At 33.4% G+C, this 18830-nt stretch overlaps 1 pseudogene; it reads left to right on the forward strand.

Moving 5' to 3' along the window:
- The first annotated feature begins 1175 nt into the window (after window positions 1–1175).
- The window catches only part of LOC107848235, a 44884-nt pseudogene continuing 27229 nt past the window's right edge, over window positions 1176–18830 (forward strand).

Here is an 18830-nt window from a genome sequence, read left to right on the forward strand (position 1 = left end):
CTATCCACGATGACCAAAACTGAATCAAATTAATTTTAAGACCGGGGAAGATCAGTTACAAAATCCATATTAATCACTTCCCACTTCTATATTACTCACTTTTATAAAAAACAGAAAAGGATAACTCACTAAAAAAGTGAGTTATATAACTTTCAATATATAACTCACAAAAAAAAAGTTATGTGTATAACTCACTTTTTTTTGTGAGTTATGTACAAATAAAAAAGATAACTCACTTAAAAAGTGAGTTATACACTTATCATTAAAAAAAAAAAATTGACATAAGCATATTTTAATATCATCATAAAATCATGATATATTTTGATATTTTTCTAAATAAATGGCATACTTTGATCGCGAACTCTATATTTCTTAATATAGAAAAAGAAATCACTACCAGCAAAAAGAGTAAAGTAACATAAGTGCCCCTCCCAAGCTCCAACCTCATCTACCTACACAATAAAAGTTTATTCACACTCGATATTTACATCAAACAATAAAATACAATTCACACTTGGTGCTTATATCAAATAATAAAATACATGCTAATTAATTATAATAAAATAAAATAAAATCTAAATTCAAATACACAACGACAAGGGATCACTTGATAGAATGTATTAAAAAAATAATACATGCATTAGTCTTGTATATTATTAGTATCTTATCTGGCACATTTTTTAGCTTTAAGTCTATATTATGTATTGAGATGTGTATTATTAAAAATTATACCAAACAACCTCTTTTTACTCCACCAAACGACCCCTAAGGGATCGTTTGGTTGAATTTATAAAAATAATGTAAAATATGATGTGTTAGCAATGTTTGCGTTAGTTATACTTATATTTTTCTTATGCAGTGTTTGGTTTAATATATTAAAAATAACATGAATTAGTAATTTCTAAAAAAAGAATTTTTTTTATAAAAATATCCTTCATATATATGTTGAAAAGATGTGAATTTTTTTGAGCGATAATAGTGTCTTTAATCATGAAAATGCATATATTAAATCCACTGCATTTCTAATACGATAAATTTTAAGGTATTAATAATATACACCTTAATACATAATATATAATAATTAAACATACGATGCAAAAATATACCAAATAAAATATTAATAATATATATTAAACTAATACGTACGTTAGTTTTCGAATAAAGTCTGCCAAACGACCCTAAATGTTTACCAACCTACACAACCTCAAGCCGCAGAGCACCCACTTTATCCATCATTGAGCTGACGCCTACTTCTCCTCTCCTTTTCCTCTTGATTATTATTTTTGATATTTCTCAGTCGTATGCGCAGTCTGTGAACTCAAGAAGCGGTTTTGTGGGTTGATTTTAACTTGGAAAATGATCTTTGCTTCTTTAATTTTTTTAATATTTGGCATCCTTAAATGACAACTCATAAAAAAACTCTCTTCTTTACCCGGTTTTCAGTTCAGGTACATCCTTACCATTTTATTCTCTGTTTTTTTAATTTGTATGTATATGTGTTTTTGACTACCCATATGGATTTGCTTATATTGGTGTAGTTCTTGAGATCTTAGTGAATTAGTATGTGGAAAGAAAAATTACGGTCTTTTGGGGAAGATTTGGTTTTCTTGTTTTGATTATTGTTTGTAATTAAGACAGTGACAGAAAAATTTAAAGCAATTATGGAAGTAGGACTATATGTAAATATGGAATTTTCCTGTATCATTATTTTCTTTCCAATTGTGAGATAGAAATTTTAAAGCCGGGTAATGAGTGGAATTGGAGTTCCATTTCTTTCCACTTTCTGAAGCGGCAAACTAGGGTGAGACAAGTATGAAAGAGAGGCAATTTAGGACATCTAATTCTGATGAGTAAATTCTGAATAATCACCCATGTTTGAGAAATTGGGTACAAATATCATTTTTGTTTTATTTAGGACAAGAATATTATCAACTTTTTTTATTTTGCTTAAAATATACTTAATATCTCAAAAAAAAAATTTCTCCTGCTTGAAATGCCATGTCATTAATTTTTTATTTTTTTATAAATGTATAACTTATTAAACTTATTTAACTAAAGGTTTATCCTAATTCTTTTTTTTTTTTAAAATTACACATGATATATTAATCATTGAAGATTACTTTAATACACCAAAAGCTTGAGTTATTTTATTTGATATGTACTCTTCAAATTTTATTTTTTTTATTTATTTATTTCACCACGTAATAATAGTTTTAAAATACAAGTACTTATACAAATTGGTACAATATTTTTTTTTGTAGTTTATTTTATATACTAAAAATTCTTAAAATATAAAAGAAATAAAACGATGGATTTCATATTTTAGACACTAATAGCCTGTTTGGGATTGTTATTTCCCAAAATATGCTCTTATTTTGAGAAAAAAAAAACAGTTCTTTTAAAAAGAAGTGTATTTGGTAAACTTGCAAAAGTTCTTTTAAAAATAAGCAGAAACAGTTTTTCTGCTTCTCAAAATAAGTAGAAATAGTTTTTCTGCTTCTGGGAAGAAGCAAAAAATTTCTGTTTCTCAAAATAGTAGAAGCAGAAGCAGAAAATTATTTTTTTATGACAAAAATATTCCTATCACACACACAAATATATATATATATATATTTTCTTACGGATTTACTTGTTTTATTTATGGACAATTACTTGTAAAAAGTTTGCAAGAAAAAAAATCATCTTTTCACTATATATTTATCAAAAATTATCTTGCATAATAATTTGCAAGTAATCTATGTCCAAATTAAACTTTTCAGGTAATAATACATATTAAAATTTTCTTATTGAATTTTGTTTGGCAACAAAAAATACCATAGATTTGCCATCAATGTTTTTAAATAGCAAATTATATTTTTTTATTCTCTATTACTCTATATTTGTAGGTAATATAATATATTTGGAATATATTAATCCAAAAATTCTTTTGTATAATTTAAAAAAGTGGATTTTATTCTTTTATTCTCGTATAAATAAAAAATTTAATTTCTGAAATATAAATCTGTCGTTTTTATTTCTTTTTACATTTTAAGAATCTTTAATATATAAAATAAATAACAACAAAAAATTAAATGAGTATCATTTTTTATAAGTACTTGAGTTTTAAATATTATTAAGTGTTGAAATAAATAAGTAAATAAAAGAAACTTTGAAAAGTACATATCAAATAAAATAATTTAAGTTTTTGTGTAATTAAATTAATCTTCAATGATTAATATATCATGTGTAATTTTTTTTAAAGAAAGAATTAAGCTAAAACTTTAGTTAAATAAAGTTAAATAGATCTATTTATCTAAAAAAGAAAAAATTTTAATGACATAACATTTCAAGCAGGAGAAAGAAGGTTTTTGAGGTGTTAAGTATATTTTAAGGAAAATAGAAAGAGTTGGGTGATATTGTTGTTCTAAATGAAACAAAAATGATAGTTGTAGACAATTTTTCAAACATGGGTGACCATTTATTTAATTTACTCTATTCTGATTTGTTTCCCTGGATTCTATGGATGAGAGTTTCTTAGTGTACAAGTAGCAAGATCGTGCATTAACCTGCCTAGGTCTCTTGTGGCCTTACCCAAGCTGTCTACTCTACAAATCATTATCAAGCTTGCATTTCTCATGATATATGAGTTGTACCTGACTATATGTTATTTAGTTAGTGCTTCTCCAACAAGAAAATGATGCATTTGGACTGTCTTCTGGAGGGTATAAAGCATGTTATGCTCCTCTCTGTTGTAGTACCTCTTTCCTAGTAATATGATTTTTCCTTTGCTTTAGAAGGCGGCTTAGGATTTTATGGTGTTGCATGATTTCTTCTGTGTTAACCCTTGGTTGGATCTGGTGTAGGTATTGGCATGTCTTAATATTTATGTAACCAGCTCAATCAGTGTCCCATCAGCCGGCTAAAGGTTCCTGTTGCAAGTCCCCATGTTGCCGGGGGGGTTAGTGGAGTCATGGCTTGTGTACAGATTGTCAGTCGTCTCAAGGGTAAAGCTCATGAAAGTTTTTGTGCTAGACTTGCCTTTTATCTGGTAGGAGATTGGGAAACATTAAACTCTGCACTGTGCCCTTCACCTCTCACCCCAAAATCCACCTGGCTTGCTTATCATAGGTGTTTCCAGTTTCTTATTTTATAAGTTCATGGTTAAACAGGCAGTTGTAGTGAAGGTTACTTCGGTGGTCTACAACTTGTTAGTCCCTTGTTTTTTGCCTGATGGTGCCTTTGTATTATACCCTTTTTTTCTGGAGATGGTAAATTACCTTGTTTTCTGGAGATGGTAAATAATCTTGTTTTCTGGAGGTAGGAAATCCTTACCACTAGACCATTCCTCCCTTGTCAGCCTATATACTTTCTGTTACTGCATAACAAATAACAAAGTTAATTGCCTCTTTGCATCACAATCACATATTTCTTTGTCATGATCTTTTCTCAAGTTTCAAGCTATATAGTATTGACCTACATTTATTGCCTGAAATATCAACTTACTAAAAAGTTATGAAATTGCTGAACTCTTGTACTTCTATGTGCATAGCATCTCCATCCAGGCCATAAATTGTGTGTGCTTGCTGAGATGCAGACTTTTTTCATATTGCAGGTTCATCTTGCCACCTGCTGCTAGTAATTGCTCTCTGGTTGCGTAGCTATTTGCATGTAGTGGCTCTTCCTTTGTTTCCTAAACCTGGGCAAACTCCTTCCACGTCTGAACTGCCTAGCTCACCTAACAGTGCAACCTTCCAGCCAATCGACATATCACCAACTATGATCCCTCAATATCCTTTTCCCGGAGAATCTTTGCCACCAATGTACCCTTCCTTACCAAAGACATATGACCCTGTCTTGACTGGAAGATGCCCTGTAAATTTCTCAGTCATTTCAAGCATCACAGGAAAAACAGCATCCGATTGTACTCAATCTTTGTCGACAATAGTAGGGAACGTAATATGCTACCCACAATTTAATAGCTTACTCCACATATTCCAGGGATTTTACAGCCGTCATTCTGATACTTTAGTTTTACAAAATGCGGTGGCTATGATTGTTTTAAAGATGTCATCAGTATACTAGCCAGTAGAGGAGCAAACAGCTCATTATCTAGCATGTGTTCTGTGAAGTTGTAAAGTCGTCCAATCTGACTGATGAGTCTTGCCCCGTGAAGGACATCAGTACCTTTGAGAAAGCAGTAAATACAAGCAAATTGTTAGAATCTTGCAGCACAGTTGATCCTCTGAAGGAGTGCTGCGGGCCTGTTTGCCAGCCTGCAATTTCTGAGGCTGCACTTCAAATCTCAGGGATAAAAACGACTCTCAGTGATAACAAGAACATAGTTGGAGCACCTAGTGAAATTGATACCCTTAATGATTGTAAGGGAGTGGTCTATTCGTGGATTACTAGGAAACTGAGGTTTGAGGATACCAATACAGCATTTCGGTTGTTGTCTTCCTGCAAAGTTAACAAAGGTAAGTATTTTAGCTTAATAAGGAACTTTTCACTAAGAAGTGCTTATTTTTGTTTCAGTTTCATAAATCACCTGGATGTGCTTAATTTCATATACTAGTAGAGTTTTAAGCCATATTGTCTATGTCATATCTTAGGATCTACCCTTGTCAGTCTCATTTTGTGGAAGAGTTTTAAGCGGTATTTTCTGCAGTCTTAATGGATAGTCATGATTATCTAGGTAAGGTGTTTCTTTGAAAGACAGAGCTTTTTGTGCATCTCAAGACTAAACTTTGTCAACAGTATCTGAGATCCTCTCTTTGACTTCTATAATATTTGCTCTAATTGAGGTGTCCTTAGATAGAGCAGATCATGGCTTAAAAACCATGGTATGACCTATCTAGTTAGAAGATTTTCTATAATTTCCTTGTATAGGACATTGGGTGGGCCAATCCGTGTTTACAGTAAAGATGACTGACCTTGTTCCACCTAATAAATGAAAAGCTAAGGGTGGCTGGATCAAGTAAGATTACTAGATTCCTTTTGTGAGAGTAAAAGATTCAACTACTCAATTCAAGTAAGCCATGTGACTGGTATTAGCAAGTCACTTCTACTGTGGCTTCTTATGGCGTCATCGCATAAGCTTGTAAAAGCTCTTTGATTATTATCTGTTCCAGTAATAACCATTGGATTTGTACTGGTTCCTTTGTGGACTGGAGTTTAGAGGTGCTTATGTTCTTTTACAACTACTTAAAGAGTTCCCATTGTTAGTAATCATTATCTTTTCAAAAGAAATAGGACACCGACAAGATATTGGTGTTAGCATCTGACATGTGTGCGGATCTAAGTATCGGAGTCATCACACGAGTTTTAGGATTCGGGGATAAGGGTGGGTACTGTTATACGTTTAAAAAGTATGTAAGTATGATGTATATGGCGTAAGTTGCTTAAAATTAGCCAAAAGTACCTCATTTTCTTAGTCGTTAACGTGATTTAACCTGATTTCTATTTAATTATGTTAAATGACTAACAATTATCGTCCAATTACGCATCATCTTTTTTAAATTACTCATATCTGTTGCACGTGTTGTGTGTCTAATAAACTATTAAAATACAACAATAGGGCAGCCCAGTGCACTAGACAAAAATGTGCTTTAAAAAATAACAAGAACTTGGAAGTTCCAAAATGATAAATGATAATCATGTTCGGTTTCAAAAAAAATAAATGCTAATCATGTTTAGGGGTTTGCATCCACTATAGTGCTTCTTCCTCTAGTTTGTCACTAGCTTCACTTTACCAAAGTGTTAAAGGAATAATGTTTGATTGAAAGGTAAAAGCTCTCGTTCAACTTTACATGAACACTTGGGTATGTGCATTGCATGTATATTTATTAATCTATGTTGCTTAAACTCGGCGGTTTTATCGCCCAATCCGTCTCGACACGAGACTGATGTGGATGCAGACGCCTCCGCCGTCTTTGATTCGGTCAAATAATTTCGGACTCGTTGATCAAATTCAAGAAGAAATTGAGGAAAAATATTGGATAGGTTGACAACTTGCCTAAAAAAATTCTAACCAATGAATTCACTGGCGAACTATAAAGTTAACAAACAGAAACGGCATTGTCGGTGTGCTGATGATCAACGACGATTGGGTGGGAAGAAACAATAACGGTTTCCCGACGACAGCGTTGGCGTTGACGTATGTATTTCTCGGCGTTGGTCATTGTGACGGTTCACTAGACCAGTTTTATTTAATTGAGTTTTATATATATATATATATTTTAAAATAAAAACAACTAATATATATTTTGACATGATTTTATTTTTAATAAAAACATTAAATATACATGTCGGTTTTATATTGTGTTTTTAGTAAAAACATTCAATACAATTATGTGCAAAGTTTACAACATGTCAGTTGTGTTTTTTGTTTTAAAAATTTTTAATAATATAAAAATAATATATATCAATATTTAGTAAACATATGTAAGTTAAAATTTTGGGAAAAGTTCCTAATACTAATGCTACTACTAATTGAAAAGTAAACCAATGTAAAAAGTAACTAAAAATAGTAAAATAACTAAAAAAATAAATTCTAATCCCTATGTGTCAAGAAAAAATAATTTGATTTAAAATTGAAGAAAGTCTAAAATTATCTTCATCAATAACATTATAAATAGAATTTTTGTTCTAAAAACTTTAACTTAAAAATTCGATTATTCTTTATCAAATAATATGACATCATTCGCATCGAGTAGTCAAAAAGGAAAGGGTCCTATGAGACCAACAAAAAGTGAAGGACTAGATTTTGATGACAAGTCATCATGGAATCATGTAAAAGTAATTTCAACTGCTTCTAATAGTGGTGGAAATATAACATGGTCTTGTAACTATTGCAATAAACAAGTTACTGGATCATATAATAGAGTTAAAACACATCTTTTAAGATTATCTGGCACATCTTTTAAGATTATCTGGTCATGGAGTTCAAATATGTAGCGAAGTTCAAGGTGATACATTGAGAACTTTGAAGATGGAACACGAACAAGCTGAAAAGAATAATCACTACGAATCAGAACTTGAAAGAATGCATAAATAATGTTCTTCAGTTCAAGTTGATGCAAGAAAAAAAGATGATTATATAACTCTTCCGGAGGGCACTGATTTACTTCAACATAAAAAAAAGAAAGAGTTCAAAAATTGGAGCTATAGGAAAATCTTTCGGCATCCATGAGAGGAATATTGCCAACAAAATAGTAGTTAGAATGTTCTACGCAACAGGTTTATTGTTCAATTTAGCAAATTCTCCATACTTTAAAAAATATTCAAAGTTTTTAGCTGAAAATTTAATTTTCGATTATATTCCTCTATCATATAATAGATTGAGAACAACTCTTTTGGATCAAGAAAAGACTCACATTAATAGGATGTTGCAACCAATTAAAGATACATGAAAAAAAGAAAGGGTTATCGATTTGTTCGGAAAAATGGTCTATCACTAAAAGACGACCTTTGATCAATATATTGACATCATCTAGTGTGGTCCAATGTTTTTAAATTCAATAAATTCTAGTGGGCGCACGAAGGATGGAGAATATATTGCTAATTTGTTTATTGAAGCAAAAGAAAAAGTAGATCTAAATAATGTTGTTCAAGTTATTACAGATAATGCAAGTAATATGAAACTTACCGGTACTATGGTGGAGGAAAAATTTCCTCATATATTCTGGACTCCTTGTGTTGTTCATTGTTTGAATCTAGCTTCGAAAAGTATGTGCCAACCGTCTGATAAATCGTCTCACTTTACTAAATGCAAATAGATCTTAGAGTTACTTAGTGAAGTGAGTAATTTGAAGAATTTTGTTATGAATCATGACATGACACATGTGATTTTTCAAATGCATTCAGATTTGTGTTTATTGAAAGTCGGTGAAACAAGATTTGCCTCATACGTTATTATGACTACCCGTGTTCGCTAAGTGAAATCTTTTTTAGAGAAGATGGTCATGGATGATGAATGGAAGAATTATAAGGAGGATAAAGGAATTGAAGCCAAAACTAATGAAATAAAATCTTTATAATGAATGATGAGAAGTGGGATACTATTGATTACTTTTTGAAATTTACGGAACCTAATGTAGATATGCTTGGAGATGCCGATTTAGATGGTCCGAAATTACATCTCATTTATGATATATGGAACTCAATGATTGAGAAAGTTGAGACAATAATGTTTAAGCATGAGGGGGGGGGGGGGGATCTCATACATGGTCAATTAAATTTTTTCTATTCTATTCACGGTGTTCTTGTGGCTAGATGGAATAAAAGCAATACCCCTTCACAGTGTATGACACATTCTTTGGTTCCCAAATACTATCATGAATCATGGCTTCAAGGGGAGAGTGTGGAATTCAAAGGGTAGCTCCTAATGAAGATATAGAAATTTCATCAAATAGATCCAAGTGCTTGCAAAGGTACTTTAAAGATTCTAATTAAATGAAACAAGTCTCATTGGAGTATGGAAAATTTTGTAGCGGGGGTGGTTATTTTGATGAGCCTCATGTGATTGATGCTATAATGTATGAAAATCCTCTTTCTTGGTGTGAAAATCATGGTGTCTCGACTACACTTTTGCAACAATTAGCTTTCAAGTTCCTTATTCAACCGGCTTTTTCCTCATGTTGTGAAAGAAATTGGAGCACATATTCTTTGACTCACAACATCAAGAGAGATAAGTTAGCAACTTCAAGAGGTGAAAATTTAGTATTTGTACATTATAATCTACGGTTGTTATCTCACAAGAAAGAGAAATATATAAATGGGCCAAGCAAGTATTGGGATGTAGGTATGCCTATATTTTCTTTATTATTTTCCTTAATTATTTATTTTGAATGATAATTTTTTCTTTCTTTATATAAAAACTTTTTAATGTATCTATTCTTTTTAATTTATTTAGGTGGAGATCAATTTGATGTTGAAGAGACAACTAATAGTTTAACCGATCTATTAATAGATGAACCTCAATTGGAAGGGGTGGTCTTTGACAAAGAATTTGAAGATTTGGAAGAAGTTGAAGAAGATGCGGAAGAGTAGCTAACTTAAGTAACTTGATAGTGGACATTTTTTTTTTGTTCTATTAGTTTTGAATTAATGTTTTAAGTTGGGTTGCTTTCTTGTTTTTGTTCTGTAACGAATTTTCAGAATATCTTTATAAATCTATATTTATAATATTTGATTTTTTTAGCCAAATTTTCACACCAGTATCCATACTCAGATTCGCACCCCCGAATCTTAAAATTTAAATTTTGACGAATCTGACTCTCGGATCCACACTCGTTTCGAATACCCGCATCCGAGTCTGAGCAACTTAGCTATTAATTACTCTCTTCGTCCCATGACCCTTGACAGGAAAGTGTGGATGACATGAATTAGGGTAGATGGTTAGTGGGTAGGAGTGTGTCCGTAATAGTAAGGAGGAGTGCCTTGTATCTGTGCCTGTAGTTTCTTGTTAGTAGTGCTCAGATGATGTTTGTGATTTCGAATAGATAGTTTATGGTATTACTTTGTCGGTGTCCTGTTTCTTTTATTATCTAGCGGTGTATTATTCCATTTTGTTGTTTATTTTTATGTTTTTTTTTGTTATACTATTATCTGTCTTGAGTTTGGGTTTATCAGAAATAACCTCTCCACTTCATTTGAGGTAGTGGTATAGACTGCATACACTTTATCCTCCCAGACCCTACGTTGTGGGAATACACTGGGTATGTTATTGTTGTTGTACACCCTCTGTCCCATTTTATGTGGCACCATTTCCTTTTTAGTTTGTCCAAAAAGAATGTCACCTTACTATAATTAGAAATAATGTCACCTTACTATAATTAGAAATAATGTCACCTTACTATAATTAGAAAAACTTTAACTTTAGAGTACCTTTTTTATTCTTGATGAAATGACTTATAACCACACAAATATTCGAGGATTATTTTAGACCACAAATTTCAAAAGTCTTTCTTTTTTCTTAAACATCGTGCCAAGTCAAAGGGTGCCATATAAAATCGATCAGAGGGAGTTGCAAATTTTGTTATTCTCCCCGTCCCAATTTATGTTAGTTTAACTTGACATAGAGTTTAAGAAAGAAAGAAAGACTTTCGAAATTTATGATCTAAAATAAGTCAAAGATGTTTGTGTGGCTATAAATCATTTCAACAACTACAACAAAATACCTAGTGTATTCACACAAAGTGGGGTCTGGGGAGGGTAAATACGCAATCCATACCACTACCTCAGATGTAGTAGAGAGACTGTTTTCGATAGACCCCCGACTCAGGACATATAACAATATAACAAATACAAAAGCACACAACAAGATGGGATAACTCATTGCTAGATACTAAAGGAAATAAGACACCTACAAGGTACTACTATAAACGATTTATCCAAAATCATCATTGAAACTCCAGGTGCAAATATAAACAAAGCTTTCTTCCCTACTATAATTGCTAAACTCCTGCCTACTAACTCTTTACCCTAATCTGAGTCCCCCACGCCTTCCTATCAAGGTTCATGTTCTCCATAAGCTGTAACTGCTCCATATCATAACTAATCACCTCCCTCCATTGCTTCTTCGGCCTACCTCTACCTCGCCTAAAACCATCCATAGCAAGCCTCTCACACCTCCGTATTAGAGTATTCGAGCACCTTCTCATCACATGCCCGAACTATCATAACCTTTCTATATTTTGTCCACCACCGAAGCTACTCCCACTTTCTCCCGAATAATCTCATTTCTAACCCTATCTTTTCTGATAATTCCACGCATCCATTGCAACATCTCATCTCCACCATCTTCAACATTTGGATGTGGGAGTTCTTAACTGGCTGTAATACCCCGTATTTTCGTGCTAGAATTCTAACTGTCGTTCCTGCGCGTCTAAGCTCTAATCCAAGTGATTCACGTGAATACAAGTTACATGATCATTATCCTAGTCTATGGAGTAGTTTAGAGGTGAAAAATTTTCATAGCAATGACCTAAAACAAAGTTGAGTTAAGACCAATTAATTCATCCAAAGTTTGACATTCGATTCTACAAGGGTCAACTTCAAACGTGTATATCTCTTAATATACATGGATTTTTTCATCCTCAGACCTATCAAATTGTAGATAATTGTATTAGCTTTGCAACGATACTAATTTCGCGAAAATCCGATACCCGACCGAAGAGTTATGCCCATTTTCGTGAGAGGCAGTAAGGGTGTGCGATGGGCAATGCGCCGCCCAATCAAATGTGTGCGATTGGGAGTGCGAGGCATACTTAAATGTCTGCCATAAGGTGTGCGACGCACACCTTAAGGTCTGCCATGGGTTGTGCGCCGCATACCTCACTTCCAAGTGCCAAAGACACCCCTATATATGTCTATAACACGGGATTAAACTCCCATAACACCAAAATAAGTTTACTTTCTCTCAAAATCTCAAAGAACATTCATTAGGGTTTCAACCTAAAAATTCAAATATCTCAAGATTCAACCATGAGTTTTCAATAATTCTTCGAGATTCGGAATCCACATTCCGAGGGTTACAAGAAACACTCATTATTTTCACGAATAGAGTCCCAAGGTCAAGAGTTCATTCAAAGCTTCAAGTTTAAGGTATGTGGGGTTTTTCAACAAGAACACCCTTTTGTTCTTGTGCCCAAAATTTGTATTATTTTACAAAGATATATGATTTTAAATGCTCTACTTATGAAATTGAGATGGAAATTTGAAATCTATATTCTTGTTCAAGAAGTTATAATATTTTTGATGTTTTGAAGATGAATTTCATGAGCGTTGATGTGAATATTCATGATTAAATATAAATTTCCAGATTTTCGTATGAATCATACATGTTTGATATATAAAGTGTGAATCTTGAAATGTTTTGATCAAGTATTGATATATGGGTTGTTGAACCCGATTTGAATTTATATTTTGTTGAATTAATGTGTTATATATACTTTGAGATTGGATTGATTTGACCTTTTGGCCTTGAAGGAGTTATTTTTGAACTCGAATGAGAAAAGAAATCCATATTTTGATTGATTATGATAAATGGGTAGCATGATGGCTCCCGTTATGAATTGTTGAATTATGTTATTGTGGATTTTCTTTTAAAAAGATTTGACCTAAGTCCGGGAGTAGTCTTTAGTACCGAGTGGGAGGTATAGCTGTGATTGGTACTTCACTAGAACTATGTGCCCGCGTAGGATGTGAGCCTAAGGCTAATTGATATAGTGATCACTAGTGAAAAGAATGATTAAGGTCCTACTCCGATGGCAAGGATAGGACAGCTCTCCCCAACGTGGGTTGGACGTTGGACTCCATGTAGCTTACATGGTTTATGTTGGTTGTAAGAGACTCCCAATGTGTGTGTGTGTATTCTCCTATCTAATATGAAAAGTCTTATTCTTTTATCTGAGATGAAAACATATTTGTTTGAAAGACTGAGTTTGAGAAAGTCATTGTTTTCGAAAGATTTAATGAACATATATTCCAAAGAGAATTGTTATGAGATTTGATTGCTTTGATGATTTGGAATCGAGATGGAAGTGAATTGAGATTTATTATGATGACACATGTTTCACCCGATATATTTTACTCTCTTATGATTATGATGATTTTAATTCGAGCTAAGTGAGTCATTTATATCAGCATGCACAATTTTATAAACTGTGATGATATTAAGATATTATTTTATATATGTGTTGCACCCCCATATGCTCGGTACGTTTCCACGGTACTGACCCACATATTTGTATGTGAGCTACATTTTCTCGAAATATAGGTACAAAGTATAGTGTACATCTTCAGATCCAGTCAGTTCGCAACATCCAGTCAGCAGGTGATGAGTCCTTTTGATTCAAGGGCTTGAGTTAGTTATACAGTTCGAGAAGTGTTGTATTTTCTTTATTCAGTCGTATTGAGTTGGGTTAGTCGGGAGTCATGACCCAGCTACCTACAGTCAGTACTAGTAGAGGCTTCATAGACAGTCAGTAGAAGTTGATATATTTTGTTTCAGTTTTGGTTGTAAAAGCAGAGTTGTAATCTTGTAAATTTAGTTTTGTAGCTATCATATTCAGAAAAGAGTTATTTTCTGCAGATTTGTATAGATTTATATTTTTTGTTCAGTTGCTTATGAGTTATGCCAGTAGAAGGGTTAACTTGGGGTCACTTGTGATCCTAAGCACCATGTGACGTCTCGGGACCCGAGTTTGGGGCGTTACAAACTTGGTATCAAAGCACAGAGTTCAAGTGTCCTAGGGTGTCTATGAAGCCGTGTCTAGTAGAGTCTTGCGGAATGGTACAGAGACGTCTGTGCTTTTCTTCGAGAGGCTACAGGGCATTTAGGAAATGTCTCCATTCTTTCAAGTCTTTAATCGTGCTATAGAAAAGCTCTCCAAGAAACTTATACAGATTCTCATCTTACTTTAGTTAGGCCATCTTTGCCTTATTTTCAAGGTATAAGAAACAGTTGAGCTTAATTCTCCACAGATTGTTATGTTCTTGTAAGCGAGCTTGAAAAATATCCCATTAGTACCTTTGAGTTTCGAAAATTGAAGTGCTTTATCAGGCCTGTAGAAATCGTGCACTAAGCCCGAGTCAGATATGCTTTTAAATTTCTCCTCAAAATCTATAATGATAATCTATACTTCTCTATCTATGTACCGTTCTTGAGGTAACATGTTCGGAAAGTTCCAATTTCCTCCCCAGATAATGCTCTTATATTTGCTGGCAGAAGTTTCAGAAGTTTTATAAAGTGGCTTGAGAGGAGCCTTCTAGTGTGTTATAAGTCCTTCAAATTTAAGTTATGCCCTCGTTGTTATGAGTTATTTAATTAAGACAGAGTAAGGTGTATTCTTGGATCGTTGAATGTTGTGTGTCAAGTTTCTATCTCTTGTATTATATAATCTTATTATCATTATGTTTGTGAAAAAATCAAAGTCTAGTGAAGCCGTATGAGGCCTATTTCGATTCACTAGCATAGTTTCTTTGTTATTCATATAATTTTCTTAATCAAAACATAAAACCAAAGTCTAGTGAAGCCATGTGAGACCTATTTTGATTCACTAGCAACTCATCGTTTATGTTGTTATTCTGGTGTTAGTTGAAAGTGTGGGTTTCTGTGTAGTGACAAAAGTAGTAACATTTAGTTGAAAGTCTTGTGTTAGTTGAACTTGTGGGTTTAGAAGTGTAGTGGCAAGAATGGTGGTAAGGGCGATTTATTGAATATGTATAGCTGAATTTTTGCTTATGACTGAATTAGTAATGAAGTGATATACCTTTGTTTGTTAGTTTAGTGAAGTTAGAGAAGGATATTTTAGTTAAGGTAGATTGTTGTTTGCTTGAAGTATGAAAAGAGTTATTGGTAGATTGTTGTTTGCTTGAAGTATGAAAAGAGTTATTGATGGTGTTTGTGGTGCTAGAATACAAGTTATTGGTGAAAGTCCTTGGTGGTTGAGTATTGTTAATTTAGGCTTTCCTGAGATTGCAAGAGAAAGTTTAGTTGAAATTTATAGAGCTATGAAAGTAATTTAGGTGTAAAGATGGGTAAATAGTAATGATTTGAAGAAGGTGGATGTGTTAAAAGATTATGAATAAGATAGGCCATATGATTATGATCGATTGTCATTGTGTACTAGTTTTTCTTAATGCTATGTTCTATAGTTTTGAAGTGAAAATTGTGTGTGAGATTGGGTTGTAAATCATGTTTAGCTCTAGACATTAAGTTTGAACAGTTGATGGTTCGGTTGTTGATGCTAGTTATATGGAGGTGATCTAGTAGGCTTGAACAGTGTATGCAAGAGTGTAAGATCATGTGTTCGTAATTAAGTATGGTGTAGAGGTGTGCCCAAGGTGCTATAGGGATGCATTATTTTTTAGAGGATTATTGCATATTATGTGGTTAGTAGTAACGTTGAGTTTCTAGGTAGAGAAAGGCTAGTTAGATAATTTATGATGTTCTTGATGGCTAAGTTAAGGAGTTCTGATTGAAGATGTTGAGCCTTTTTAGTATGATTATTATTCTCATGGTTTGGAAAAAAAATATAAGAATAGAGGTGTGATCTTGGTAGGTTATGATTATGTGATTAGAGATGTAGGTATGGTTGCAAATGAAAGTGTAAATCTTTGATGATGATTATTGAAGCTAGAAAGTTAAGGATGACATATGGATGGGTTGTTCAAGAATGAAGTCGGTAAGTTCGAAATTAGTTTATTCTTGTGAGTTTAGCATTTATTTGTAGATAATAGAATGATGAAATTATGGCTTAATCTCGAGGATATGGAGTAAACCATCATACTTAGAATACCAGCTTTGACCTAAGGGGGAGATGGTTAGTGAAGAACCAAATCGAATTTTGAGAATTAGATTGTGATACATGTCAATAATGAGTTATGATGAGATAGTAATCCCTTCTTACTCTAGAGTATTCCTTAGATTTCAGTCATTACAACACCAAATCCATCACTTGCTTGGCAAATCCATGCCACAGGCCTATGCTTATACCTATCATGTGTGCTCAAGCCCATTCTCAGATTCTGGCAAGCATGTAACAGCTTCACTCTGTGATTCGAGTTATCTCTTATAAATCTATGAACTCCAGTCTTATGTTGAACAACTCATGATAAGTATAAACTCATGTTTCAGAGTATGACCAGTTTTCAAACTCATGATACTAGTGAAGTTCGCATTATGTTATGCATGTCCTCATCTTAGATTTCTTTAATTAATCCATGCCTTTGATATTTTATTCCTCAGGATAAAGATAAGTGTTAATGTTATGTATTATAGTTTTCGTGCTTCTGGTTCATATGTGTTAGCCCTTTGGTGACCTCTTCCTATGTTAAGATAGTGGTGATGATAGTGGATAAGCAATGGTTTAGATGTGAGAGAGTTGATGACCCTCATTAAGAAAGATTATTTATGCTTTTCTATCTAAGGCTAAAGTGTGAAGTAAGATTGAGGCGAAGTCTTTGATACATGTCATGGTTAGTTAGAAATTGTGTATGTTTTTAAGAATAGTGCAAGAAAATTGTTGTTGATAAAGATTTAGAGAATATGCGAAGTATGCCTTTAGGGGTATTTGCCTTAAAGTTATATGTGATTTTTAATGATAGGCTTGAATGTCATGTTGGGTGTAAGATGATGAATGCAATATGCACTAGTGCATCCATATCAAGAGTTTTAAATTAGTCATTGAAGTGGTAAGGCATGTTATGCTTAGGGTGTGAGCTCTAAGAAGATATAGAATATTGAACCTTGTGGTTTAGACTAGTATTGTGGGTTGGCATGTTGTATCTTATGATTTAGTGTTAGGCTTGATCATGGTCAGCGAACTTAGTTTAGTTTAGACCTTAGTAGAAAGATTTCGCAGTGCCAATATGAGAATTATAAGTTGAATCAAATGAGTATGGTATTTAAGGGGAATATTTAGTTGAGAGAGCATTTGAGAAGTGGTGCTAAGCTTGAAAGTAAGAAGTTGTGTTGCCTACATCCTAGCAATCCTATCCTAGTTTATGAATTATATAATTATATTCCATGCTATAGAGTTATATTAATGTTGTAATTCCTTAGTCAAATGTCTTGTTCAGAGCATGCCCAAAATTCTTTGCTCCCTAATGTCAATAGAATTTCGTAGAAAAGTGCTGAAGAAATACTCCATTTGAGTATGGGTAGTCAGTATGATCCAGTCCATATAGCCTGTAATCTAGTTTAACAAGCAAGGAGATAAGCTCCTATAGATTCTTAATTTTCCAGCTAGTCTTACTATCCGCAGTCTTATACGTATGTACATTCCAAGAGGCACTGTGTTTTTGTCCAATTAAATTTGAATTCAGCTCAGTTCATGCATCAGTTTCAGTTTCAAATATTAAGTCATGATTCAGTTCGTAAGTATCCTGTGTAGTATCACAGTCTCTTCCTAGTATTTTCATCAAATTATTATCATTCGGGGACGAACGATCCCAAGAGGGGGATATTGTAATACCCCGAGTTTTCATGTCATAAACCTCTCATCCTTTCTCATGAGATCAGATCCAGCTCAAAGTAATGGTTACTCATAAGTTGACACTCTCGTTTCTATCTGAGCCATATAATTATTTTCATGAGAATTCAGGAACATGCAGTTCAGTTCAGTGAATCATTATGTTTGAGATTCAGTGATTCAGTTTATATCAGTTGTACAAGTTAGCTTAAAGACTGAGATTCCTTTGTGTTTCAGGTTAATTATCCACATTCGAGGATGAATATTCCCAAGGGGGAGATAATGTAATACCCCGTATTTTCATGCTAGAATTCTAACCGTCGTTCCTGCGCGTCTAAGCTCTAATCCAAGTTATTCTCACGTGAATACAAGTTGCATGATCATTATCCTAGTCTATGGAGTAGTTTAGAGGTGAAAAATGTTCATAGCAATGACCTAGAACAAAGTTGAGCTAAGACCAATTGATTCATCCAAAGTTTGACATTCGATTCTACAAGGGTCAACTTCAAACATGTATATCTCTTAATATACATGGAATTTTCATCCTAAAACCTATCAAATTGTAGATAATTGAATTAGCTTTCTAACGATACCAATTTCGCAAAAATCCGATACCCGAGCGAAGAGTTATGCCCATTTTCGTGAGAGGCAGTAAGGGTGTGCGATGGGCAATGCGCCGCCCAATCAAATGTATGCGATTGGGAGTGCGAGGCATAATTAAATGTTTGCCATAAGGTGTGCGACGCACACCTTATGGTCGGCCATGGGTTGTGCGCCGCATACCTTACTTCCAAGTGCCAAAAACACCCCTATATATGTCTATAACACGGGATTAAACTCCCATAACACCAAAATAAGTTTACTTTCTCTCAAAAT

This window comes from Capsicum annuum, chromosome 11 (genome assembly GCF_002878395.1).
Source record: "Capsicum annuum cultivar UCD-10X-F1 chromosome 11, UCD10Xv1.1, whole genome shotgun sequence".
NCBI lineage: Eukaryota > Viridiplantae > Streptophyta > Magnoliopsida > Solanales > Solanaceae > Capsicum > Capsicum annuum.